General features: G+C 40.5%; 1 protein-coding gene and 1 long non-coding RNA gene across 4 annotated transcripts in view; one reads left to right on the top strand and one right to left on the bottom strand.

Annotated features, from left to right (window-relative positions):
* Positions 1–26,642, bottom strand: part of LOC120735883 (ankyrin repeat and BTB/POZ domain-containing protein BTBD11-A) — a 240,766-nt gene that overhangs the window by 100,547 nt on the left and 113,577 nt on the right. The gene's annotated exons all lie outside the window — the stretch shown is intronic.
* On the top strand, positions 4,473–25,046 carry LOC120735886. The gene is made up of 3 exons (XR_005696367.1): positions 4,473–4,663; positions 23,977–23,983; positions 25,037–25,046. It is a non-coding gene; the product is annotated as an uncharacterized LOC120735886 (long non-coding RNA).

Here is a 26,642-nt window from a genome sequence, read left to right as displayed (position 1 = left end):
TACGTGTTCTGTATTTTACCTGCTGCTGGTCCCAAAAGAGACACATTACAGCTAGACGGTGCGTAGCATAACACATAAACTGATTTAATGGTCAACTTCACAGCAGCAAGTGACACCTTTTTAATAGTGTGGAGAATATTCTTTCCTCTGGGTATTTTCTGCAGGGAATCACCCCTAGCTTGGATATTTCACAGTACCAGGTGTAAAAACTGCCACATCCATCCTCTCGGCCCCTCCCACGCCGACATGTGTATCTAAATAGAACGCGCCTCTAATTTGGCAAGGGCGATGTTGACATTTGGATCCCGTGCCCTGTGGGAAGGGTAACGACTACGCATTAGGATGCTGCAACCGTACGACACCTGATCTGTTCTCTGTATTCAGCTGGTTGTTCTGACACTGCATCAGTCAGTGTAATCCAAACAAAACTCAAATCGCAGCATTATTGATCGCATAATTCTTCTAAAATGCCACTCTACTGAGAGCAGCAACAGGCGCTGTCAGGCAGCAGAATCAGTCAGACCGGCCTCTGGCTAACCCAGCTCATTCCCAAACAGAAAGCTCGGGTGATCCACCCTTGTGGCTGTATGAAAGCACCCTTCAGCAGGATCTTACACCTCTTCTGATTCTAAAAGGGCTGCTACATGGATGATCCTACAACACAGCAAAAGAACAGAGAGGCTTTCAAGGGACTTCAAAAAATGATAATCTTTGACTTTCACTGAATCTATAAGAAAGCATCAGTTGTTGCAGCCTGTTCTCATCAGGACATCAAATGCCACCACGCTGTCAAAGCTGCTGGCGTCTCGCTGATACGTTTAAGGTGTCTGACCCCGCGGCACCTCGACTGTCATTGTGGATGATTTATGATATGAAGGGGGCATATTTTAATACAAACCATTCATTTTCCCCCCTGTCTAAATCTAATGAAGTACTTTTGGCGCCTAAACCAGGGGTGTCAAATTCAGTTTCTCTAAGGGTCACACTGGGAAATGAGAATCACATCAACTGCCAGACATTAAAAAATATATATATATACTGATATATCATGTTCAGCAAAATCCCCAAACAAGCCAAGTGTTGATTTTACTTTTTTTCTTATATTCAGTAAAAAAAAGTAAAAGCTCTTTGATCGTGTAATTTACCTGTTCCACATAGGAATAGGAAAATTTTTAAAAGAGAAACGTATTTTACGCTAATAGCTGCCTCTCTTCAGGTCACTGGCTTACTGATGCCCTCTCTCTGTCTTTGCTGGTGTTTACATATTAAAATAAATGACGACACAAGTTATGAAGCAAAATTCGTCTCACGAGCCTACACCTGCAGTGCTCTGCCATCAGGATCAACTGCTCTCCTTTTGTGCACTTCTGTGCTAGCTAGCTTGTTAGCCTGAAGCGGGAATGGAGTGTTTAAGTTTAGCATGTTGCTGCGCAGACAGATAAAACTAACCAGGCCAAAACTGATTATGAATCTTAACTGATATTTGATCATAAGACAAATTTGTGATGGTGTATGGGCTTTGATTTTGACGCGCCTGATTTTTGGGCCTATTTCTGACGAGCAAGTGAAAGCTAAGTACAGGAAATTAAAAACGGTCTCATGTTTGGCAAACCTGGAAATGCAGACCATGGTATGCCACGAAAAGCACTTTTGGCTGATGCCTTGAGTTTTGTGTCTCCGTCTAAAAGAACCGAGGATCTTTCACATTTAAGGAAAATGTGCTAACCACTATATCACGGAGCCATTTTTAGCACCGTAGCAAAGGATGCTAGTTCCACCTGACTCAGAGTCAGTATTTGAAAGTGCTGGAAAAGAAGATGTTGCTTAGTCCTGCTCCCAAATACAGGTCTGGGATGAAACTCACATTTGTTTCCACTTTTAATTTCTAAAGCTGTAAAAGAACAAATCCAAAGCATGAATGAGCTTATTGTAATTATTTCATCATGCAAACATGCTGCACATACGAGGGCTTTCTTGAACCGAAAAGGTGTAAAAATAAATAAACAAAAACATAAATACCATGTAAAATGTTTTCTCACACTTTTCAGCTACACTACAAGGTTTCCTTAGCAGATGGAGTTTGTTTTAAACAACCAGGAGAAGTGATTTAACCTCTTTCCACAGCATCTGTTCAGGCCCTCATTTTTACAAACCTCTATTTATAGCTTAGTAACATATCATACATGCTTAAATCAAGAAGACACCATTTAATATAACTGCAAAAAGCCCTGGGAGCCATGGTAAAGGCTTCAGACTGCACCCCCTCCAACCCTTATTAGATAAACTGTTAGGAAAATTGATGGATGGATATACACAGAACACAAAATGCACAATTTATTAAATAAAGTGACATAAATTCAGGCTGAAAACGTATTTTTCTTGTTATTATGATAACAAAGAGCTTAGTAGGAAAATTAAATGTCCCTCTTAAAAATCCCTCTAAATAATCGTTGAGGTCTAAACGTCTACAGTGCCCATAAACTCCTAATTTCCCACATTTGCTGCTTTGAATTTGTTCGTAATTTTGAAAGCTGTATGATACAGACCTTCACTTTAGAGAACGATTATTATGTTCATCATGTAAACAAACTGAGCTGCTTAAAGGCATTCGAGCTCCAGAACATTGAATATGTGGACTTGGATTTAATTGATTTTATTCAAAATGCTGTTTTTGTAATCGGTTTGTAGCAGTGCGGAAAATAAATTCGATTTCTAAAGGTGTCTCGCAACACCACCGGGCTCCTATAAATATATAGTCAGCTGTTATGTGCCGAAATAGTTCTGATTAGACCCAAATGTGTCTGTACTTTCAGATATTAGTCAGACAAACAAAGAATGAGCAGATATCTCGAGCACATACTGGACAGAAAGTGTTTTAAATTTATCCAAATCACTGTGAAAATCACTCAATTGCAATCAGCAGGGTGGTTGGGCCAGTTGAAGCAATAATGGTTTTTTGAGGTAGTTATCTTAGCAATTATATGAAGCAGTTATGAGTTTCTGATTTTTGTGGTTTCATTTTGGTAATTTGGTGGTCAAACCAATGTGATGTCTTCCTTCTCGATGCTTGTTGCCAGTTTTCTCAGGTTCACGATGTTTTTTTACAGGCTGTGCAACATGATAATTTAACATTTTATGCAGGATATCCTTCCTCATGCAGCTCTACCCGTTTATCCAGGCTCGGGACTGACACTAGGAGAACACTGGCTCACCATGACTGGGTTCAGCACAATCATTCATTAGCAGACAGAGGACACAATCCTCCGTCTTCATTTAGGTTATTTGGCTTACCATTTTTGTCAATTAATAACAAAAAATAATGCAAAAGTTGTGTCTCTGTTTTCTTCGTTCCAAGAACCACCTCCATTACCTTCCTCACAGTGTTAAAACCAAAAAAAGGGCTTTGTATTAAAGGAGAAGTTCAGGAGCTGGAAAACGAAGCCCCAGCTAAAGTGTGAAAAGATAAAAAGTGAAACAAGATTCTGAATTTTCCATGTTAAAAGTTGTGTTTTGCCGAATAATTTGTCATCAAAACACAATGCAAAAGAAACGAAGTCAAAATCAAACGATGATGAGCTGGTCCTGAAGTTTCCAAACTAGAAAAGGAAGAAACTAAGATTCTGGGTTCATCTCCTTCTCAAAAGACGAAAGCATCAGGAAGAATGTCATGGTTTAATACAAGAGCTGTCTGAGTGGCAGTTTGAGCTCTTGTTAGTTGTGACCACATCTGAGGAGACAGAGAAATAACTTCAGAGAGGCGACTGACCTGGAACAGCATGCAGCTGTGTCTGAGGTAAAGTAGGATTATTTTACTATTTTCATATTATTGTACAGTCAGTGGTGTGTTTCTCCCGTCATATCAACTCTGAGTAGTAAAAATTCATCCACTTTAATTTTGGAGTTTTCATAAAACTAACATGGCAGCAACAAAAACCAATAGATGACCTCACAGTGGCTACATCCATCTTTTATGCTACACATACAGCCAGATATGGACAAATAACATCACACCTCAGTGAATATACCAGCAGCTGTTTGACTGACAGGATATTTTAACACAGTGTGTGACCCTGAAACCTTCTGGGGTTCTCTTCGATCAGAGACAAGAATTTGAATCCGAACCCATGTAAAGACACAACAGCTGCATTTCCGGTTTAAATACATCACAATGCTCCTGTTAGTCAGCTTGTCAATTACTGTTAAAAAAAAGTGAAAGGAAAAAAATGAATGCAATCGGCCACAGTGCCTGAGAGGAGCAGAAGAAAAGGAAGGTTTTCCCTCCTCCCTGAAGTACCCTGTGGTTTCATTCACAAACACTTAAAGATAGGTTATCAGATTTCTTTTTTTTTTTTTTTTTTACAAAGTCCACCATCATCCATAACTGTACCCATCATCATCATCCTTGAACAACAAGACCCAGTCAGATTGTGAAATGTCTGCCTTCCTGGATATTCCACGATCAACTGTAAGTTGTATTGCAAAGAGGAAGCATTTAAAAATCACAGAACTGGCTGTGGTTACCAAGTGCAGAGATGCATAGTGGGTAAAAGTCACCAACACTCTGCTGACTCAGTAACTGCAGAGCTCCAAACCTCCTCTGGCATTAACATCAGTACAAAAACTGTGCACTTGGAGCTTCATGGTATTGATTTCCATGGCTGAAGTGCTCCTGTGGGTATATTGAGCAGAAGGCTCCGTTACTTCTGTCCATATTTACGTGGAGGACAGTCGAGTGGACAGGATACGATTTTGCTGTAACTGTGGCAGGAGTGAAACGAGGCGTGCATGCGTGTGTATTCACATCTATGTGTGGGGTCTACAGCAGGATGCAGACTACTATCATCACCTTGCAGAACAAGACAGTGAAGTTGAAGTTCCTTTGATCGAAGGATGAAAGACTTGAGACAGCTGAATGACACAGAGGACCAAAACAACAGTGACCTGAAGAGAAAAACAAGACGGAAAGAACCATGGGCACCAGGACAGCAGCAGCTAAGCTTTCAAAATAAGAGTTAGTGGCCTTCCCAACAGAAAATTGATCTCATTGTTCAATTTAGTGGATGAAAATATAAAAATAAATTCCATAGGACATCTATACAGCCCCCTTTATGCCCCTGCTGGTCACTAAAAATAATGTTTAACGAGCTTCTCCACCGGCTTCAGTCTTATAACTTGTAGACTTACACCAGCAAGAAGCTTCTGTATGTACTGATGGTGATGGTGCTTCCTCATTTTCCTGTTAGTTCAGCAGCGCTGATTAACGTGGGAGAATTTACACTATTACTCATTGTTATTTACTCACAAAGCTTTTTGACATTATATAATGGACCAGCATCGCCCCTCCTACAGTAACAAAGAGGTTTAACCAGTCAAAGTACTGAAAACACATCTGTGGGAGGGTAATTTCCCAGCAAAGGCATCATCGCAGTGAGCAACAACATGAACGATTTGGATGTAAGAACAGTGGGTATAGGTTTCTGTTTGCAAACAGCAGATTCAAACAATGAATATTTAGCATTTTCAAATTGCTTTTGAAAGGAATACGGAGCAAAAATTGCATCCAGAACGAGAAGAATGAGAATTTCATTATTTTTGTGGCTTTGTGAAATGAAAACAATAAAACACACGAGCTGACACATTTTAAATAAAGAACTGGTAACGGTGTCAAGTGTAATTCCTGCTTGAATTATGTCGGCGTTTTGTGAACAGGGCTGCTGGTAAATGGGATTCAGAGTAATTTATTTATTTTTTTATATTCAAAAGAAAAGAAGAAAATAAAAAAGCTGCAAACTCCTGAAAGCTGTTCCAGATAATAATGTTTGTAATAATGAACTACTGATGACCAGCCTCATCATCTCTGCCACACATGGTCACTTTGAGCTACATGGAAGCAAAAAAAAAGTGTTTTTCAATGAGGAGCATCAGCCCATTTTTCTTCTAGTTATATATATATATTTTTTTTTTTTTTTTTTTTGAAAAGGAAGGCACTGAAATCCACTTTGAACAGAGACAATAGCTGTGATTCAAGTCAAAAAATATATGCAGATTTGGACTGGCAGCTCTATATTTGGGGGCGATATGACTTGGTCTTGATGTTAAGCCTGGCGACGTTGCTGATGCGACCACGCAGCGTGCTCGCAGGTCGCTGGGCTGCGGGGCGTCATGGCCAGTCGTGGAAGGTTGGGAAGTGGCTGAGGTTACACAACTGTGACTGGCTTCAGCCTCGGGGAACGACCTTCAGTGATTTCACACATCCCGGCGGTGCTGCAGAGCTCTGATCCCGCAATGAAAGAGCGAAAGTGCGACAGAGATGATCAAGAGAGTGTGAAAGAACAATGGGGGCGAACTACAATGAAGCCGAATGATGCGGCGAGAGGCAGACATGAATGGCAGGAGGCAAAAAAGAAAAAAAGAAGAGAAGGGGGAAATGTAAAAGTGATTGATGTGTGGAGATTGAAGAGGGGAAGATGTGAGTGCAGGAAAAAGGCAGAAGGCCAGGAAGTCATGTTTTTATCTTTCAGCTTCACAGTGATCTCCTGCTGAGGACTCAGCCTCTTTTCCTGGCCTGAAGGACTTTCACTGCAATGCAATGACAATGTGATTTTTATTTTAAATCATGTCTCTGGTAAAACCGTCAAACTCAGCATCGTATGCCTTCTGTCATGAGTACCTCAAGCAGCACACTCTGACTAAAGCAGCACTTTGCGTTTTCAGTCTCACTGCTTAGAAAAGCTCACATTTCAACTACTACGCACTTAGATTTAAGTGTTTATAAGAGTACAATCAACTAGTGAAGTTTTGGAGGCAGTTTGGGTGCCACTGTGGCTGCAGCTGATCTGACGTACAGTCATCACCTATATTTCTCAAACGGCTCTGAGTAATATTTGTTTTTTTATGTGAACACTGAATGAAACTATGCAAGTGTAAAAAAAAGAAACCCCAGAAAGAATTATCATCTTATTCTCCAGCCCCTCTCAGATTTTAGCATATTTCACCTCCCTGCTTTGGGAGTATTGCTTGTAGCTGTTTTCACCATAAAAGCCTCGATAAACACAAAGATAATGGAGCATTTGCAAGTCGCTGTCTTCCCAGGGTGTCAGATAGTGCCAGTTTATCAGCAGTCACTGGTGTCTTAAAGGTTTTTTTTCATTTTTTATTTATTTTGTTCTGGTTTTGAAATCAGTTTAGTTTCAGTTTAGTTTCCTGAGTTGGTTTGCTGGTCATTAAGAAGCTGCAGGAGTGGCAGTGATATGTGTCTTATGCAGGAGAGTGCTGTTGGCACCCCCCATTTGGGAGTTTATGTAAAGATTGTGGCTTGGGTTAAACATTCATCTTTCAAAACTTTTACCCTGCACTTTGAGAAATGATGCTAAAGAGTTCCCATTGTGCTTTAAGTGGTCCTGAACAAGCATGCAAAGCTGTTTTCACACTTGAACTACGCACCCATCTCAATAGATATTATCCAACAAGCTGCATTTGAGAATCCAAATGCATGAGGCAGTTAGTGCAGATATTAAACCAGTTCACTTGTAATTTACCAGTATGTTCAGGATGGGTGTGATGTCCTGTCTGTGTTTCCAGATTTGAGCAAGAGTCTGATGTAGAATCCTCTTGCCTTTTGGGACCATGTCCTGTCATGAATCTGCTGACATAGTTCATATCTGCAGGCATGTGAAAAAGGAGTCTATGCAAACCAGCTTGTAGAATTTAGCAGCAATAACTAAAAATAATCATTTTCTGTATGATACTGTCAATCTCTCATATCAGAGAGAGATATTTGGCCTGGATTTCCTTACAGTGTTCAGGTTCACTGAGCTTTGCGTGCATTTATTTATGCACAATTCTCTTAAGGTCCCACCACAGCATTACAAACAGGCTGAGGTCTGGATTTGAGTGGCATTGCAAAACCTTTAGCCATTCTGTTATAGATTTGCCAATATGGGATTATTGTCCTGTTGCATGGCTAAGTTTGGCCAAGCCTCAGGTGTCAGATAGATGGCTTCACATTTGACTCTAAAATACTTTTGTATACAGAGGAGCTCATGCTTTGTGACTGCAGAGTGTCCAGGTCCCCTGGCTGCAAAACAGCCCTTATACTGCTGCACTGACAGTAGCTATAAGTCAGCTGTGCTGATCCACTGTGTTTGGTTTCCTCTAAACATGGCACTGTGCATTATAGCCAAACTTCTTCAGTTTGGTCTGATGTGTCCAAAGGACAATGTTAGGTCTTGTGGTTTGTTCAGATGCTTTGCAAACCTAAGTCTTCATCAAACCTAAGTCTTCCTGCCATTCTGTTTCTAGAGAGCAGAGGCTTTCTCCTAGCAACCTTTCCAAACAAGCCATACTTGTTCAGAGTGGCTGTAACTCTACTGTCATGAGATTTAGCAATTTACATGCTAAGTGAGACCCGAGAAGTCTAATATGTAGGTCTTGGGTGTTTTACAATGTCTCTGAGGATTCCACAGCCTGACCTTGGGGTGAATTTGCTGGGATATCTTCTTCACTGAAGTGGACATTTCAGCAAAGTTCCCAGAAACTTAATCCACTTCTGGGAAGAAATGAACATCCCAGACCATCTAGACTCAGACAAGGAAGCTGCTAAAACGTCTGCTGATGTAGAGGTGGTTGCACTTACTGATGATCAATTAATCAATTGTATTTGATAAGCACTACCTGACTTCTGCTTACCCTCTAAATTCCTATTGAAGCAACAAGGGTGTAGTTCAGTATTTTTTTCCCAGAACCGCATGACTGTTGCTCGTGTGTGACAAGTTCTTTGGGGTGATGCATGAATATGTCATGCTCCTGCACTCTCATTCTTCCAGGAGTGATAAAGTAGTGACATCTGTGCAATGACACCTGGAAGATTCTTGGAAATGAAAGTGCAAACTTTTATAGTTTTCTGCATGTCAGTCACACTGCCAGTCTTCTCACATTGCCATTTTCTGTCTGGCTACTGTGATGTTAGCCCATATTACCAGTCAGCCATCACTCTTCTTACACTCGCCCTTCTGGGGGAGGTTCACACAACCTGCATGCCCTCAAATATCACCCAGTCACAATGTTCTGACATCCCTGGGTAGGCCCAGATGGTGACCATATGTCCACAGCCCTCATAGAGTGAGCCGGGAAAACAAAAGCAGACAGGGGAGAGTATTGCACACTTTGTGAGTGCTGTGATTTGTTTAGCTGCGTTTCCCTCTGGTGTTTGCGATCAGCCTGCCTGGGAGCATCTGTAGCAACAGCATCTGATATGATGAGCAAATAACATATGAATAACCAACAGCGATTAGCTCCTTGCTGCTGTCGAGTGCTGAAGAGGTTGGTTGACTTTCTTGCATCATTTGTTAACGTTTAATGTTCTGCCAAATATATCCTGTTACAATGGTGGATGTTGATATTAAACATTTAAGTTTCAGACGAGGAACTCAATGTTCAAGTGATCTCTGTGAGCCAAAAGCAGCCTCCTCCCTGTGCTCTGTTTTGGACAGTTCTTTTTTTTTTTTTTTTTTTATTGGCTCTTTATGATGTCAGTGAGCTGATATTCCTAATATGGTCATCTCAGCCCTGTAGCTATAATCAAATAATCCCTACCCATCTTCAAGAGGCAGACAATCAGAAGAAAGCTTCCTAATCGGGAAGGGGTATTGAACTCCAATGCTTCTGTTCCAATGCCCAGTACAAGATCAATGAGGATAATTATGAACCGCGGTTGCTCTACAAGAGCCCAACGTTAAAAAATGTGGTTGGGCTTCGAAAAGAGACTAACGGGTCGAGACGGTTCCAGACATTTTCTTTTGTTGTAGTTTCTCAAAAGTGAAGATTTGTTGCTTTTCTCTCTTTGACCTTGCAAAAGTAATCTCTTTGCCTTTTGATTTGTTCCTTGTGATAAAAGCAAACAATGTGAAGAACTTTTATTGACTAAACGAGCACAGCAGGCTTTTAACTTATTACATCAGGAAAAACACAGAAGAACAAACTGTGCTCTTGCGATATGACACGGATTAATTCAGCTGCTTTTTCTTCTATGACATGTCAAAATGTCTTCTATGAAAATGTTTGAATACTGTACTAACAATTAAAACCACTAAAATAATTTGACATTCCACACAAAAACATTAATACGTGCTCACCCACATAAGGCTACCTAATATTACAGGATATCATGCTACAATCCAGTCAGTGTTTTACATCTGCAAATGCTAGAGCACTTTAGCATTTGGCATATCAAGTTAGCAGGTGGGCAGGAGATATCTGGGAATATAATATGCAAAAAAAAGACGAGTGTACAGCAAAGTTCACCAGCATGTGTCAAAAACTGCAAGGCAGAGGTTAATCGATTTGTTTCAAACAGCTAACACCGAATCAGGACTTTGAACATTTTAAATGTAAGAGTTCTGCACTTCTTTAACCTTAGTGATTTTACACCGCAATTTACAACGCGTTTACCAGTCAGCCGTGCTTTTGGGAGCTATTTAGTGTTTGGGATTTGGGAGTGTTAAATGTTGCCAAAGTCAAGTTTTAGCAAAACATAATTAAAATACTCTGAATGAAAACTAGAAACAAGTATCATCAAGAATTTAATGGCGCTATTAGTCTGGTACTTTTGTGGTTTATAGATATATACATATATACATATATACCAACAACAACAGCAATATTTCCAACCACTGCTTTTCTGACATTTTAAACAAATGAATGCATTTATAGACATGCATGTTTTTATTATGCCTTTTGTGATGGGTGATGAGATAAAGATCGAAAAAGGGTTTTTAATCAAGACTCAGGTCTTCAATAATTTAGCCCCAGGTGCATTTGAAACTGGACTTTGTTACCTATCCTTAATGGGAACTGCACCTCTTTTACAACAATCAAGAAGCTTTAATAATCCTGCAGAGCTATTAAAGTTTTATTTTGGGAGGTGGGGAGGCACATATCAGCTGTCTTTCAGTAAATTTGAGTTTCTTGTTTCTATTCAACACATTCACACACAGTTGCTATGAGTTACTAGTTCAATAATGCTCTTTTTAAATTTCTTCACTGCGAATATTTTATTTGCCCAAATAAATTGTGACGACTTGGTAAGTGAAGGATAAAATCAGCGGCTTCTTCATTAAGTCTTCCTCCTGTGGATGAACTCCCGCTTCCCCGTCTCGGCCTGCAGGAAGCGTCAGCAGTTCTCATTCTGCTGCAGCCTCAGTGAGCTTGAATCAGTTCTGTTCTTGCTGTGGGGTCTTGTTAGAGTAACCCTTCAGCTTGCAGCAGATATTCAGAGCAGAACAGACTTGTGTAGCCAGCTCCAGTCCAAGACAGTGAGTTGCAGTATGCAACCTGTCAGTCAGGGAAAACACAAGATGGGAAGTCCTAGCTGATTAGCAATGGCTGGACTTTCAAAGTAAGAGTCAAAAGTCTTGAGATGATTTACAAGTGCTAACAGCTAATTTTGTAACTGAATTTAAGTTTTGATTATTTGCACAGCCTTTAAATGCTAAAATTAGACCTCATGTATACTTGTGGTGCTGTTGTTATATATCGTAATACACATGCGGGTCCTGTTCAGGTAAAGTCTACATGTGTGCCTGAGCTGCTTACGCTTTCCTCATCACAGTGACAAACTGCAGTTGTGTAGCATAAACCACTGGAAATAACAGGTTGCAGAACTGCTCTTCAAAACCACTAAACCTGCAGTTAGTGGACAATGCCAGACGGCTCCACGCTGAACAAAAAGCCAGGTTCACATGTGCAGTGTAGACACCAGACACAGGAGAATTAGATCAGATAAAAGAGGTCCACTGAATTTGAGTCGTCTCCCTTTTCTTCTCCAGGTTATCAAACCAAAGAGACAAAGCATGTCTACGTGCACGAATAAGAGCTGGCTGTTTTCTGCAATTATTATATCAGTTACACTGATTCAAACTGCTGTATAACACGAAGAGACATCAGCACCTGGAGAGGAGTCACGGCTGGCAGCAGGTCTGATCATGTCTGTCACACACACACATGCAGGAAACACGGGCTCAGCGGTGCACACAAACAAAATCTATCCATGTTAACAAGGGCCGTAGTGACTGAAATTTAAAATGAAGCTGAACAAGATACAATCTCAGCATGCGCAGCACTCAAGCTGCAAAGAATGAAAAGTGCACCACTTGCAGCATACTAATGTGCTGACTGAGACAATGAAAAAGTGCTTAGCGACTTATCTCAAAGACAATCAGCTGCTCCATCTGATAAATAATTTAGCTTTTATTAATGACATTTTGATTACCGATTATGAATTCTGCACGCAAAACAATCAGCGTTACAGTGCACGAATTCATTAATCATACAGCCAAACAAAAGCAAGTTTATTAACTTGTCATTTGCATTTTTTTAATTTAAATCTGAGCTCTGTGGAAAAGATAAAATAAACCATCAGATCAAGGAGCCTTTTATTATATTTAGCACTTTAACAGTACTGACAGATAAAATATGGTAATAAAATTGTAAATTTATGAGAAAAATGCACATTTTTTGGGCTCAAACTCGGAATTTCTTTCTTTCTAACCTTTTCTTTTTGCGTGTTTTTGTTTGTTGAAGATCCAAATGACATCATTTTGTCTTGTTTAGTGCCACTTGCCTGGAGTGGATGAGCCAAGAATCAACAAATTATCGCAAGAATGCAGACTTTCAGGAGACATTGCATCCGTCATATAGACAGTATAAAAGATGGATGTAGCCGCTCTGTCAGTCTGCACCAATGAGTGTCTGTTACCAGAAGAGCATTCGACTGACTGCAGCTGGTCACAGACGTGGTCCCCATCTGCAAAAAGCTGCTAAGTTCAATGCAATATATGAATCAGTCTGCAGTCTCCAACCCCTGTTAACCCTAAAATGACTGCAGCATAACCAACGAGTGATAGTCAGGAATGATAATATAGCTTTAAAAAAATCTGTTATGATTCACTTATGTGATGCTCATCAGAGGAAGATCAAAAATCTTGTAAAAAGATAGCAGCTGAACTGAAGACGACTCTGAGGGCAATTTCATTTTCCCAAATAGAATGAAGTCATTTCACTCGCTCTCATTTTGCAAAAAATTGTTTAAAAATTTTTGATTTTATGAAGCCATTTCCCCCCAAAACAACCTAATTAACTGAAATGTTTTGCAGCATATCTGCAAAGTGGGAACACCCTTGTCCGTGGGGTTCATGCGGGTTTCTGGTAACAAACCATGAAAACCACAGCAGCGACCTCCACCCTATTACGCCGTTATGGCTCATGTGTCTTCAGGGACTCAGATGTGGTCGTATTATTACGCTTCACTTCCCTCTGCGAGGAATGCAGTGATTTTACTAAAAGTTTTAGACAGTCGCCATGCTCCGTTTTCCTGCCTCAATTATGTTCAATTATTCTCAGCCGAAGCCCCGCTGTGCTGCAGTTGGCTTCTGAACCGCTGTTCTGCAGTGCTGGTTTGATTTGTGTTTTACTGTAAGTCAGAATGTGAAGCATCATAACAGCTAATGACATGTCATTACACTGTATACCTTACTATTCATTGAAAAAATAGCCTGTGTCTGATATGCAAAACTCTAAATTCATTGCAAATATAATTTATTATATTTTATTTATGTGCATCGTTTTTCAATCGGTTAATAATGTGGCCTCTTCTGGAAGTGCTTTTCCACTGTTGCGCTCTAAATAAGTTACATGAAGGATGGTGGTTGTGGATTAACCTTATGAGGCACCTGATATCAACCAAGCTCACATACACACACATACACAGTGTCTGCCCACCCGACCGGTTGATGACTAATGGGTACAAAACTATCTACGGCAAATGAACAGTACCTGAAAGTCATGTCCTTAAGAAATAGGGAAAGAAATCCATTAAAGGCCGGACACAGGACCTGGCAGATGAATCTGGTACCTGAGTTGATACATCTACTGTCCAGGAAGGAAGGGAAACAGGGAGAAAAGGCTAAAGTATAACAGATCACACAAGAAGTGGATTGATAAACAGTGGCAACAGGTCTCATGGAGTGTTGGTGTAAGACATGCTGCTTCAAACTGTCATGAAAACCTGTTGAAGGCTACATTTCAGCTGTTAGTGTTAGTGGTTAACAGTTTGCATCCTCTGTTTCAGGATCTGGGCTACTTTAATACCGGGATAATTTCAGGTCAAAGCTGACTCCTCGTTCAAATGCAACAAAAAGCAGGAAGCTGCTAATGAATCGAGCTGTTACACTAAAGTGCTCATATAAAGTCAGATGACCTTACACTGTATGTATGTTTTGTGCTGTAACTTTCTTAAGGCTCCAGAGATGCAGGAATGAGGTAATAACCCCGGCGCCCCAACCAAAATCTTTAACCCGCTTTAAAAAGATCCAGCTAAGAGCCAAGTGAGACGTATAACAACTGGCTGCCACACAGAATGAGCTCTGGCAGAGTAATTATTCCTCAGGAAGGTTGAAGTGTCTCAGGTCCATCCCTTTACAACTTGTCCTTGGAGGCAAATTAGCCAAATTTAATTTCTCTCACCGGAAAAGAGAGAGACGGGGGCATCCAGGAAGATTTGGAAATTTAGTAAAAGAATTAAAAAAAAATTACCTCCTGTGTCTCACATGTCAGATTAGCATAGTAAGCAGAGAGGTTGATTATTTGGCATGAATATTGTGCTTTGAAATCTGAAATCAGTCTGTAGTCTTTCTCCTCTGGCAGCTGCCCTTGCGTGACTTTGCAGTGCTGACAAGCCACTCGCGGTTTGTTTGAAAGGAGATAAATCCTTGATGGGTGGCAGAGGAAGCAGCGATGAGGAGCTTAGCGTCGGGCTCTGACGGAGCCTTGAAACTATGCTCGGCTCTTCATGATCATGTCGGGAGGAGTGGAGTTACATGGTCACCGAATCACTGTCTGCCTGCTCCCACCTGGAGGCTAATAATACTCCTGGAAGCCTGATTCTCTGTAATGTTGTTAGAGAGACTCTCAGGTTTCTCTTCAGGAGAACATCATAGAATTTCTTGTTCGAAATGATAAAAAATTACATCCCTACTTTATTACTTACGGCTCCGGGCCTCTGTGATCATCTATATCAGCGGTCCCCAACCTTTTTAGCTCCACGGACCAGTGTTGCGGATAAATACAACAAAATAAAATTATACGACCAAGACAAAGACTGTGGTATTTTGTAAATTTAATAAAAAATGCAAATTCACTACGTAATTGTGTAACTTTATTAGCAGCGTCCTCCTGAAATGCACCAACAACATTGAGAGTAACATCCTCCTCTCTGCCTCTTAATGCTCTCTGCTCGCTATGCTAACGCGTAAATATTTCTTTCAAAATAAGACACACAACTACAACACGGGAAAAGACACAGGGAAACCAAGTTAACGATAAAAACCTTGAAAACCATAAATTTCACACCCGAGCCTCAGCTCTCACGGCCCAGTACTAAACAACTCATGGACTGGTACCAGTCCGTGGCCCGGGGGTTGGGGACTGCTGATCCTATATTATCGTTTTTCAACTTGATAGGTGCAGATAAACATGAAGGCTTTTGTATTGTCTAAACTGACTGCGCACTACTTTCTTCAGTAAGTAGACAACGTCAGTGTTTAGCTGCTGAACATGCTGAAGTACATCATTCTGCAGCTACAGACACTGGAGGCCAAGATACTAAGGCCGAAGGACACTCTGACAGAGCTGGCATCATAACGGTCTCTTCAAAATAATGGCAGAAGTCAAGTGAACCAAACCAATCCTCCAACAGCCCAAAAGCAAACTCCCTTCATCCATCAGAAGAGAATTTCTTTCCTGACACCTGAATGCAAGATGAGGGTTGATCCGAACCAACAGCTGAAGTTCCCATGAGACACCACTCCAGCTTCTCTATGGTAAAACACTCCGCTCCACCTCTGTTAGAGTCCTGCTGATGGTTGAGCTCAAAGTCCAGTCCACAGCAGGATGTTTGAAAGAATATACCTTCTCTGTTCAGGTCGACTGCAGAAGCTTTGTTGAAAAAACCCACCTGGCAAATTCCGCGCAAAAATGGCACTCAAAGCACTGGCTTGGGATTTTCTTGGGCTCAGAAGGGAAGATGCAAAACAGGATAAGAAAGCACGCGAGGATCAGCAGCAGGGAGCAGTAAAGAGATACTGTGCCCCACCACTGGGGCACAATCTGGGATCAAAGGGGTGAAATGGCAGTGAGGGCTGCAATAATAGGCGCTACTGAGCAGATAGATGATTTAAAAACTGCTGAAAAAGGATCATGTGTTCAGAAGAGAGATCACAAGCCAAAATGTTTGGGGTAAACTACTCTAAAACTGCGATAAGGAAGCTCTTTTTAGATAACCGCATTTCGTATAACTGCAATAAGAAGGAGCCCGCAGGCAACAACAAGTCAACTCGCCTGTCAGGCGTTCTGCTGACAGCAGACGGTGATAGGTGATGCTGACTCACTGAGAGGCCAGGGAAGACCCAGGAACCTGGGTCAGAGCTCCAGCAGGTGTCATATTAGGCCACCATTTCTGTCTGCCACTTACTGTCATAGCCGCGTGTCACCCAGAGGATTGTGGGTGACAGGGCGTGCTAAACAGCGGCATCTTTTTCAGCCCTTTGACCTCTGCTGTCACGTCTTAATAAAGGTGTCAGGTAAAAGACGAGCCCTCGCTGCTTCTAGCGCTCCTTTACCACCCACACGTGACGAGCTCTTATGAAATGATGCCGCTTATTAAAAGAAAAAACCGAAATGCCCTAAAACACATTTAAATTATCCCTCAACACCTCCGCTTCCTGAGGCTGTTTTCTGTGTCAGCGCCCTGCTGCTTTCAGCTCAGATTAGCTCGCCAGCATTACTGCAGAATGATACAATTACTGTGCAGAAATGGCTGATCGTGACTGCACAGTAGCAGGTGTGCCGGCTGTCAAGCGTGGAATCTCTCAATTGACGGAGAGAAAACAATCAGAAAAGGCCAGCGTGACTTCATTTGTCTTCATCTGTTTCTGGATTTAGGTTCTGTTCCCATCTATGAGGATGGAGCTTCTGCAGAGGACGCGTGCAGAGACAGATGGACAGAACAAGTGCTATCATGATTCCAGCGCAATATTTGCATGTCTCTTTAAATTATTACATTTTAAAATTTAAAGAGACACAGCCTATCAAGAGTGTCTGTGTTTCCAGTTTATTATAAGCTAAATTTGCTTGTTTCTAACTTCTGTAAACTGTTTTACAAGAAACATTATTATTGTTTAATCAAGTTTCTCAAATATTTGTCTTTTCATAGCAGGAAGTCTAATAAATTTGTAAGCAGTGTGAAGCTTTTAACACACAAGAGCAGTTTTAGGTTTCAGTATCTCACCCAGGAACACGTCAGCATTCAGCTGGATTGAGACACTGAAGTTCCAATTAATGGACCCATTAATTTAAATCCTGAGACACAACTGACCCCAATCTGAAGTAACTTTGGAGCCTAATGCCGAGTAAACGAACTTCATGACTTAACAGCAGATTTCACTGCTGCACAGTTACGTGCAATAACCTTTCATATCTGGCATCTTCAAATATGTTTGAACTTTGTTAAATATAATTTGTATTAATATTATTTATATTATTACAGCACACACAGAAATCCCAAAATTGCTGTAAATATTTAGGATTCCTTTTTTTAAATGCTGAATATTGTCAGTATTAGTCAATGACCAAAAAAACTTCATTTAGCATTATCATTAATTAACGTTAATTTTGCTGTAGATAAAAATCTAAAGACACTGATGAAAACTTGAAACGATTCTTTTCTAGAATGAATATTTCTCTGTTTCATTGGCACAAACTGGGATTATTATGGAAGCTTGTTTCAGCCAGTGGGGAAAAATTACTTTTTATTATTTTTCTTTCTTAATTCCATTAGTTTCAGTTAGTAAGCTGAAATTTTGAGATCATACCTGGAAATTTTTGCAAATGGGTGGCAATTTTTGTGTTTGCCATTGGTGGATATGAGTTTCCACAAACAAACAAATATTAGGATCAGCATTTGCATCTATTTTGCATCTACCCAGAATTGATGCATCCCTAGTAAAAATGAAGGAATTGATAAAAAATAAAAAGTAAAAGATACAAAAATGCACAAAATATACAAATTATCACTAATATTTACAAGACAAGCATAAACTAAAGACATAATACAATGTTTTAGCATAAAAGTTTTGACTCCATCACACATTTTTCTGTAAAAGTTGCAATAAATCCACATTTTTGCTAATAAAAGACAATAACAAGCAAATGTATACAGATAGAAATATAACAGCTGCTCCACAAAGGATTAACAGTCCAAAAGAAAACATTTATAAGTGAATATTTCTTTTAAACTAATCCAATAAGCCCAAATTGCAAGCTGCTCTTTTTCGGATGGAATGATTTTGCAGGTTTAATTCTGGCACCTTGTATAATCACGGCCACAAAGTCTCACACAACGCTCTCCTTTAAAATGTGGACTCGGCACCCTATGCAGCCTTTCAAGCTTAAAAAGGAAAAGTCCAACAGCTCAACCTTGCTATAACTCGAGAGCACTAGAGTGCAAAGTTTGTTACGCAAACTTTGAAGAAGAAATGATTTGGAGCAGGACAAACATGTCAGAGGAGACATCAGGTGGAGCTCCATGACTGACAGCTGTGACAGGCAGGTAGGCCTACGGTAAATCCTCGCAAACCATTTGACTGCAGGAAAAGTCTGAGATCAAACTGACCTGCCCGACCACATTTCCTGCCGTGCCATCAGCTCCAGGCAGCCAGAGGAAAAGGAAGAGGAAGAGCTGATGTGACAGAGACAGCCTGGTTTATACATGAACTCCTGCATGAATTAAACATGCGGACAATTCCAGGAACTCTGCCCGCACACAACTCCTGAAACGCAAACAAGACGGGGAACGCACAGACCACACTGTGGAGTAAAAATAAAAGCTAAACATGTCACTACACCCATGCATGTAGCAGCCCCACAAACATAAATAAAACTTCAACAGCAAAAAAGCAAACAAAAAACCCAACACACAGCACACTGATGATCCGGGAGGTGTATCCACAGCATTAGTCATTTAAATTCTGACCTGTAGTTGTGGCACCCCCCTCTTGAGCTAATCAGTAAACACTGCTACATTAATTATGATGCCCTTAAGTTTCATTAAACCCAACAAACAAACAGATAAACAAAACAGATGGATGGGCGGAGGAAAACAACACAATCCCAAAGCCCTGTGTGACAGCAAAGTATACGCCTACTCTGCGATCAAAACAAGACTCTATTATTTATTTAGAAAGGAACTTCCATCTCCATATTAGATTACTTTAATGTAATCTTGCCTAATCTGGTGGCAATTAATGGCAACTATAAGCTCGAGGTGTTTAGGAAGGTAAAAGTGAGCCGAGGCAGGTTTTATCTTTTGTCATAAGCCAGCAATCTTAGTGACCCAGTTCTCAGCAGGAACTCCCACAGCACGGCTCCTCTCAGCCGTGTCCCGCGCCATATGGCAGGCAGCCCGACACTGTGGGTGCGTGGTGGGAGTTTGGGAGAGCCAAGAAAATGACAGGCCCTCAGCCTGTCAGTAGATTTCTGACATAACTGCAAGGAGAGGAGATTCCTTCTTTACAAAATAAAATAAATAAATTCCCCAGATTTTTGACCCAGCTGCCTCGTCTTCCACTCCGTGAGCATCTTCCACTGTGGGCGTGACGTAATAAGAGAGGATCTCAAAAGTCACAGTCTCCCCGCAGCATCCTCTGCAAACCCACCTCCGCCGACCGGCGAGGACTGTTGCCTAGTTACCTGGCTCTGCAGAAGTGCAGTGAAGCATCGTGGGCCAACGCGAGGACCACTTCACTACCCACACCTACCGTGTAACCACGAGGGAGAGAAGAAGTGTGTCAAGTTGTTTTCTTCTCACGGGAGATAAACTGAGAACAGGAAGCTCAATGATGGACAAACTGTCACACACAAAAAAAGAGGCTCACTGATGAAATCAGCTGCAGACCGCAAACGCCTGCCTGAGATCCACAGACGGGACCTATTGTGCTCTTTCTTGCATGTTGTTGCAATGATGAATTACAGGTAACAATTCACCAAAAATGTAGTTTTAGTTCACACCATAATTTAAAGCACTGGATGCTTTATTTATTGTATGAGTACTGAAATGATGTGTCATTGCATACCCACAGTACATACACATTCCCACAGTGGAAATTCACATTAAATAGCTTAATGAGCCCAGTGTATGTACGAGTAAACCCTGTGAGCCATGACATGACACAGGAAGCGTTAACCTGCACTGAAAAAAATAATTCTTCACTCTAAACATGAAGGAGCATTTCTGACTAAACTGAAAAGTATAAAATCAAAGGTTTATTTATGACCTTTTTCAGATAGAGGATTGACTGAGAGGCTACACAAAAGCTCCAGTGAAGGACAAAAACAAGGCTTATTTTGAACTGGGAATCATGCAAAGCTACTCTAGTAGAGTCCAAAAATTAAATATAAGGCTGGAAATTACAATTATAGTTCTACTTTATTTGAAGTATTGGTCATATTGTTAGACAATTACACAAAAAGATAACATGCCATCACAATACAACACCAAAAAGCCAATTACCTTCATAAATAATAAATTGTGCCAGGTTATATTATGCTAGTATGAAAGTTTTGCTAACATTTAAGGTGATTTTCCAAATCTTAGCAGAACAAAGGATAAACAAGCTTTCTGCAAAAATATTCAACATGCATACAACCTAACATTATATATGTTTTAAATGACTTAATATATCCTGTATGAATTTGGTGCTTTTATTAGGTGATGTGGGGATGCATAGTGGGGCCCGTGCATCAAATTAAAATGGTAATATTCAGGTTTACATGGATACAATAGTACCCCTGCTCTGTTTAGTCCTTACTATTCAGGCTTTCTGGCACAGTGGAGGCATGTAACAGTGGGTGTCAGCAGTGTCACAGCTGCCTTGTTTACAGCTGATGAAGAGGAAGCTGGCGTACCAGAAAGCAGTCATTGTATTTTTCCTCTCTTTCTTTCCACAAAATGCCAACTTTCATCTCAGGGAAGCACGGAAGCCTTTGTTGCAACATTTCCTCCATCACCAGAATCCAGCTTCCTTTTAGATAGATCAGAGATTTATAGATTTACATTTACTGTTAACATCAATTTCTCTTTTTTGTTTTTTTTAGCATCAAACCCCTCAAATAAATCCTTTCCCTGTTCTGCACAGAACAAATCAGCAGACAAAGGAAACTAGCTTGTGAACAGCCAATGTAAAGCTGACAAGAGAGACAGTAGGATAGTAAAATAAATAAATAAATATGTTCCATTGAATGTCATCTTTGCTCTGTATCAGCTGGAAGTGTGCAAGGTCAACAGTTTCATAACACGTTCAACGTGTTTGTTAAAAAGGTTTCCCAAAAAATTCATGCAGGGTGAGGGGATAGTGAACAAGATGTGCCCAAACACAGTGAATTAAATTTGGCCTTCATGGTTAAATTTAATGCATGACCAATATAGACTAATACTTCGAAGATCGATACTGATATTTAGTGGTTTAAAAAGCTGATATTTTGATATAATTGTTGATATTATTTATTTTGAGACACAAATCATGGAAAGATTTTCCTAACATTTATTATCTGTAGTTTTTTTATTTACTTGTTTGCACAAGTCTGTTCAACTGTTCAACATCAACTGCCTGTGGTTCCAAACACTTCTGCTGCCAACAGGGGGCGCCCTCTTGTGGACAAACCATGCAACATCACCACATATTACATGGTTGAAGGGTGTTTCTCCAGTCTATTCTTTGCTCTCTACATTTTCATTTATTGGCTGTTATGAATTCTTATACCAATAGATCAACAGATAGCTAATGTTGGTTGGCTAAAAACAACTATCACTTCATTTATTTCTTTCAAATTAAAAGCTTAAAAGCATTCTAGCATTTCACTAGGGATAAACCTCTCATTTGTTAACATGGATATATTTCCTGAGATGGGAGTATTAAAATAATTCACATAATGCTGTTAAAAAAGAGCAGTGTGAGACTACATACCTCTGCCAAAGCAAAATATTTTCCAGGACAGATGGATATCTGAATCCAGATTGTGATATTTTCTTAAAAACTCAATATTTTTGTAATCTGTACCCTGTGATGTGGTGTAAAATGTTTGGAAACATGGAATTTGGCACATATTTTTCCAATATTCCCCCCGTCTCTCAGCAATATAAAATTATTTCATAAATTCCTGCATCTACATATGAACTGACTCAAAAAATACTCCACCACTGGTAACGTTCATGCACGCAAGCTAAACGACTAAAGGAAGTGAGTAACAAACATACAAATGAACCAAAGCAATCAAATAACTATTTGGCGTACAGATATTAATAAAGTCAGTCATACCCTGTCATAATCTTTGGGATTAGATTAGACTGAGATAATATATAAACAAGAGGGTGATTAGGAGAAGTGGAGACACATGAGGAAAATCACACTAATGACTAACGAAGCAAGGGAGGCAAAACTAAACATAACGCACACGAGATGAGTGACTGTCAAAATAAAACAGGAAGCATAAACAGTGAGATGAGTGACTTCACACAGCAAATACAAATAACTAAAAACAGGAAACTAGACAGAAGAAGATGGGGAACAAATAAGGGAGGAGAACAAAACTCTAAGATAATTAAGAACTGAACGCGAAACACAAATATTAGAAAATCCAAAACCCCTAAAACACTGGGTCAACTGACCCAGGACCATGACAGTAACATTTAATGTGCAGACTAACATATATAAAATAGTGATTACATACCCTTACATCATTAGTTCATTCCACTACATTAACAAATAGCAGTGCACCCCCGCTGACGGTGATCCTGTGAGGCTCTACTTTCACATGCCACATGAGTAAGGACAATGGGGGAAGCAAAGTGGTAACCTCATGAAAGTCAGAGGAGTGAACGGTGCAGTTTCATCAGCTGAGAGCAGAAAGTCTGCTGTTATTGTCTGACTGACAGAAATAGTTAACTGAAAAACCCACAGCCATTCAGGATCTCTGTGGGGAATTCGCACAGGCAACCAATCTAAAAAAAACAAACCACTCCAATGAATGGTATTGCTATTATTAACAACCCCGACAACCAATATACGTGGCTTTTTATTAGATCCAATATGACTCCTCTAGTGGGAGATTTCAATTTCACAACGCTGTTACTGTATTCTGTTGTGATTACTGGGCCTCTTCTATTATCCCTGTTGTCAGTGCCTCATTCATGTTTAAACAAAACCCCTCGCTGTGATAATTTTCACAAGCAAATGCACCTCTCCGTGTCCCTGTTGGCTTCATCAGCATCGATTGGTTTTTGATTGTTCTCGACACGATTTTAAAAGATGACATGTAGATATTCACTGTGACCAGAAATCGGTTTCACGCTTCTTTTCAGATGAAGCACAAGGACTGCGAGGCATGCTGCGCTACCTCGCTGGGTTAGCATATACAGTGGGGCAAAAAAGTATTTAGTCAGCCACCGATTGTGCAAGTTCCCCCACTTAAAATGATGACAGAGGTCAGTAATTTGCACCAGAGGTACACTTCAACTGTGAGAGACAGAATGTGAAAAAAAAATCCATGAATTCACATGGTAGGATTTGTAAGGAATTTATTCGTAAATCAGGGTGGAAAATAAGTATTTGGTCACCTCAAACAAGGAAAATCTCTGGCTCTCACAGACCTGTAACGTCTTCTGTAAGAAGCTTTTCTGTCCCCCACTCGTTACCTGTATGAATGGCACCTGTTTGAACTCATCATCTGTATAAAAGACACCTGTCCACAGCCTCAAACAGTCAGACTCCAAACTCCGCCATGGCCAAGACCAAAGAGCTTTCGAAGGACACCAGGAAAAGTATTGTAGACCTGCACCAGACTGGGAAGAGTGAATCTACAATAGGCAAGCAGCTTGGTGTGAAAAAAATCAACTGTGGGAGCAATCATCAGAAAATGGAAGACATACAAGACCACTGATAATCTCCCTCGATCTGGGGCTCCACGCAAGATCTCATCCCGTGGGGTCAAAATGATCATGAGAACGGTGAGCAAAGATCCCAGAACCACACGGGGGGACCTGGTGAATGACCTGCAGAGAGCTGGGACCAAAGTAACAAAGGTCACCATCAGTAACACACTACAACAGCAGGGAATCAAATCCCGCAGTGCCAGACGTGTTCCGCTGCTGAAGCCAGTGCATGTCCAGGCCCGTCTGAAGTTTGCCAGAGAGCACATGGATGATACAGCAGAGGATTGGGAGAATGTCATGTGGTCAGATGAAACCAAAGTAGAACTTTTTGGTATAAACTCAACTCGTCGTGTTTAGAGGAAGAAGAATACTGAGTTGCATCCCAAGAACACCATACCTACTGTGAAGCATGGGGGTGGAAACATCATGCTATGGGGCTGTTTTTCTGCCAAGGGGACAGGACGACTGATCCGTGTTAAGGACAGAATGAATGGGGCCATGTATCGTGAGATTTTGAGCCAAAACCTCGTTCCATCAGTGAGAACTTTGAAGATGAAACGAGGCTGGGTCTTCCAACATGACAATGATCCAAAACACACCGCCCGGGCAACAAAGGAGTGGCTCCGTAAGAAGCATTTGAAAGTCCTGGAGTGGCCTAGCCAGTCTCCAGACCTCAACCCCATAGAAAATCTGTGGCGGGAGTTGAAAGTCCGTGTTGCTCGGCGACAGCCCCAAAACATCACTGCTCTCGAGAAGATCTGCATGGAGGAATGGGCCAAAATACCAGCTACTGTGTGTGCAAACCTGGGAAAGACCTATAGTAAACGTTTGACCTCTGTTATTGCCAACAAAGGTTATGTTACAAAGTATTGAGTTGTATTTTTGTTATTGACCAAATACTTATTTTCCACCCTGATTTACGAATAAATTCTTTACAAATCCTACCATGTGGATTCATGGATTTTTTTTTTTTCCACATTCTGTCTCTCACAGTTGAAGTGTACCTCTGGTGCAAATTACTGACCTCTGTCATCATTTTAGGTGGGGGAACTTGCACAATCGGTGGCTGACTAAATACTTTTTTGCCCCACTGTATATGTATGAGAGGCTTAGCTGTTGTAATCGTACATCTTGTGATGTCTAATACGCTTTAGACACGTTCATCATAGGTGACAGTATGTGTGATCATCGATGCGTTCCCATTAATTATCCAGCTTGCCACAGTCTGTCAGGATTTGAAAGTAATGGCTGCAATCGATCATGAAATTTGAAAGTAATGAGTGCTATTAATAATTATTTTTAAATAAATACAGGTACAGAAACCGTAGCTGTCGCACGTTTCTTCTTTTCTTCTCATGGTTGGCCAGAATCTGCAGAAAGAGTTACTCACGGCAGTAATAGTGCAGATGGCCACGTATACTGCAGTTATATTTATAATCTATAAATCTATCTAATAGTGCTAAATAAATGAGTAATCCTCAATTAATGTTTCAGAGAATAGGGAGAGTGTTTCTAGGTTTTTAACTATCTTTTCTGGAAAACAAAATCACCCAATATCATGCCCTGTTTTACCCGAGATGTGAAAATAAAACATCCATAATGATACAAATGTGTTGGAAGTGAAAATGTTGTGTCTTACAGCCATTACAACACTGTCCTCACTGCTATATCCTAAAAAAAAAAAATCCTCACAACTACCATCTATAATTATCAGTATTAATTCAACATTTATTAAAGCTTAGGACACAAAATCTAAAAGTCTGCTGAATGCAAACCAGTCTGCACACTCAAAGGTGATTCATACAGTCACTGAAATGGCAGCCCGCGTACCTTTGACCCCACCTGATCTCGGTTTTAATCTCAGTGTTTTTTCAGTAAATTTAATCTCAGTTAGCTCAAAATAAATTGATTCTAATTTGTTTATTGATGGTTTAGTTACATTGCAGGTGCTTGTGCTTACAGCTGTGGATCTCATGCCTCTATAAAGACACAACCAATGACCTCTAAATGACCTTTGTTGCTTTTCTGTACCCTATATGCCCGCTCTTATATCCTGTTCACATAGAGAGGGATATGGAGTGTTCTGAATGCTGCTCTCAGCTGTACTCTCTCTCTACTATGTGATTTTTTTTTGCTCCTGGTCATTGTATATCTTTACTATATGCCCCCACTTCCCTCGTTCTTTGTTTCTATTGGTTGTGCAAATGCACGTCACAGAGCACCACGGTCATGGCGTGCTTGAACGCACCCTGGATGGCACGTTTGCAAGACAATTTGCTCAACACAGTGACGAACCATTCGTGCATAGCACAGGCTGAAAGTAATAATGGGTTCCAGAGGGCAGCGGCGTTGTTCTCGTGTTGTACGTGTAGGACTCTCTTTGCTTGTCGATACTCCCCAGAAACCTTTCTAAGACCATCTGTTTCCTGTCTGCAAGGAACCTGAGCAAATATGTTGGGAACAAAGACAATTCTTGTGACAACCTCAAGGCCCCCCTTGAACTATATCACCACTGTTTCATACAAAAAAAAATTACACAAACACATTCATGTGCACTTTTACAGTTTCAAGATTCCCCCAGAAGTAAATTTTATCTAATCTAAAA

Source organism: Simochromis diagramma, unplaced genomic scaffold, assembly GCF_900408965.1.
Source record: "Simochromis diagramma unplaced genomic scaffold, fSimDia1.1 OVJJ01000816.1, whole genome shotgun sequence".
In the NCBI taxonomy this organism is placed as follows: domain Eukaryota; kingdom Metazoa; phylum Chordata; class Actinopteri; order Cichliformes; family Cichlidae; genus Simochromis; species Simochromis diagramma.
Note: the sequence above shows the minus strand (reverse complement) of the source record. Positions and strands in the feature narration are given on the sequence as shown.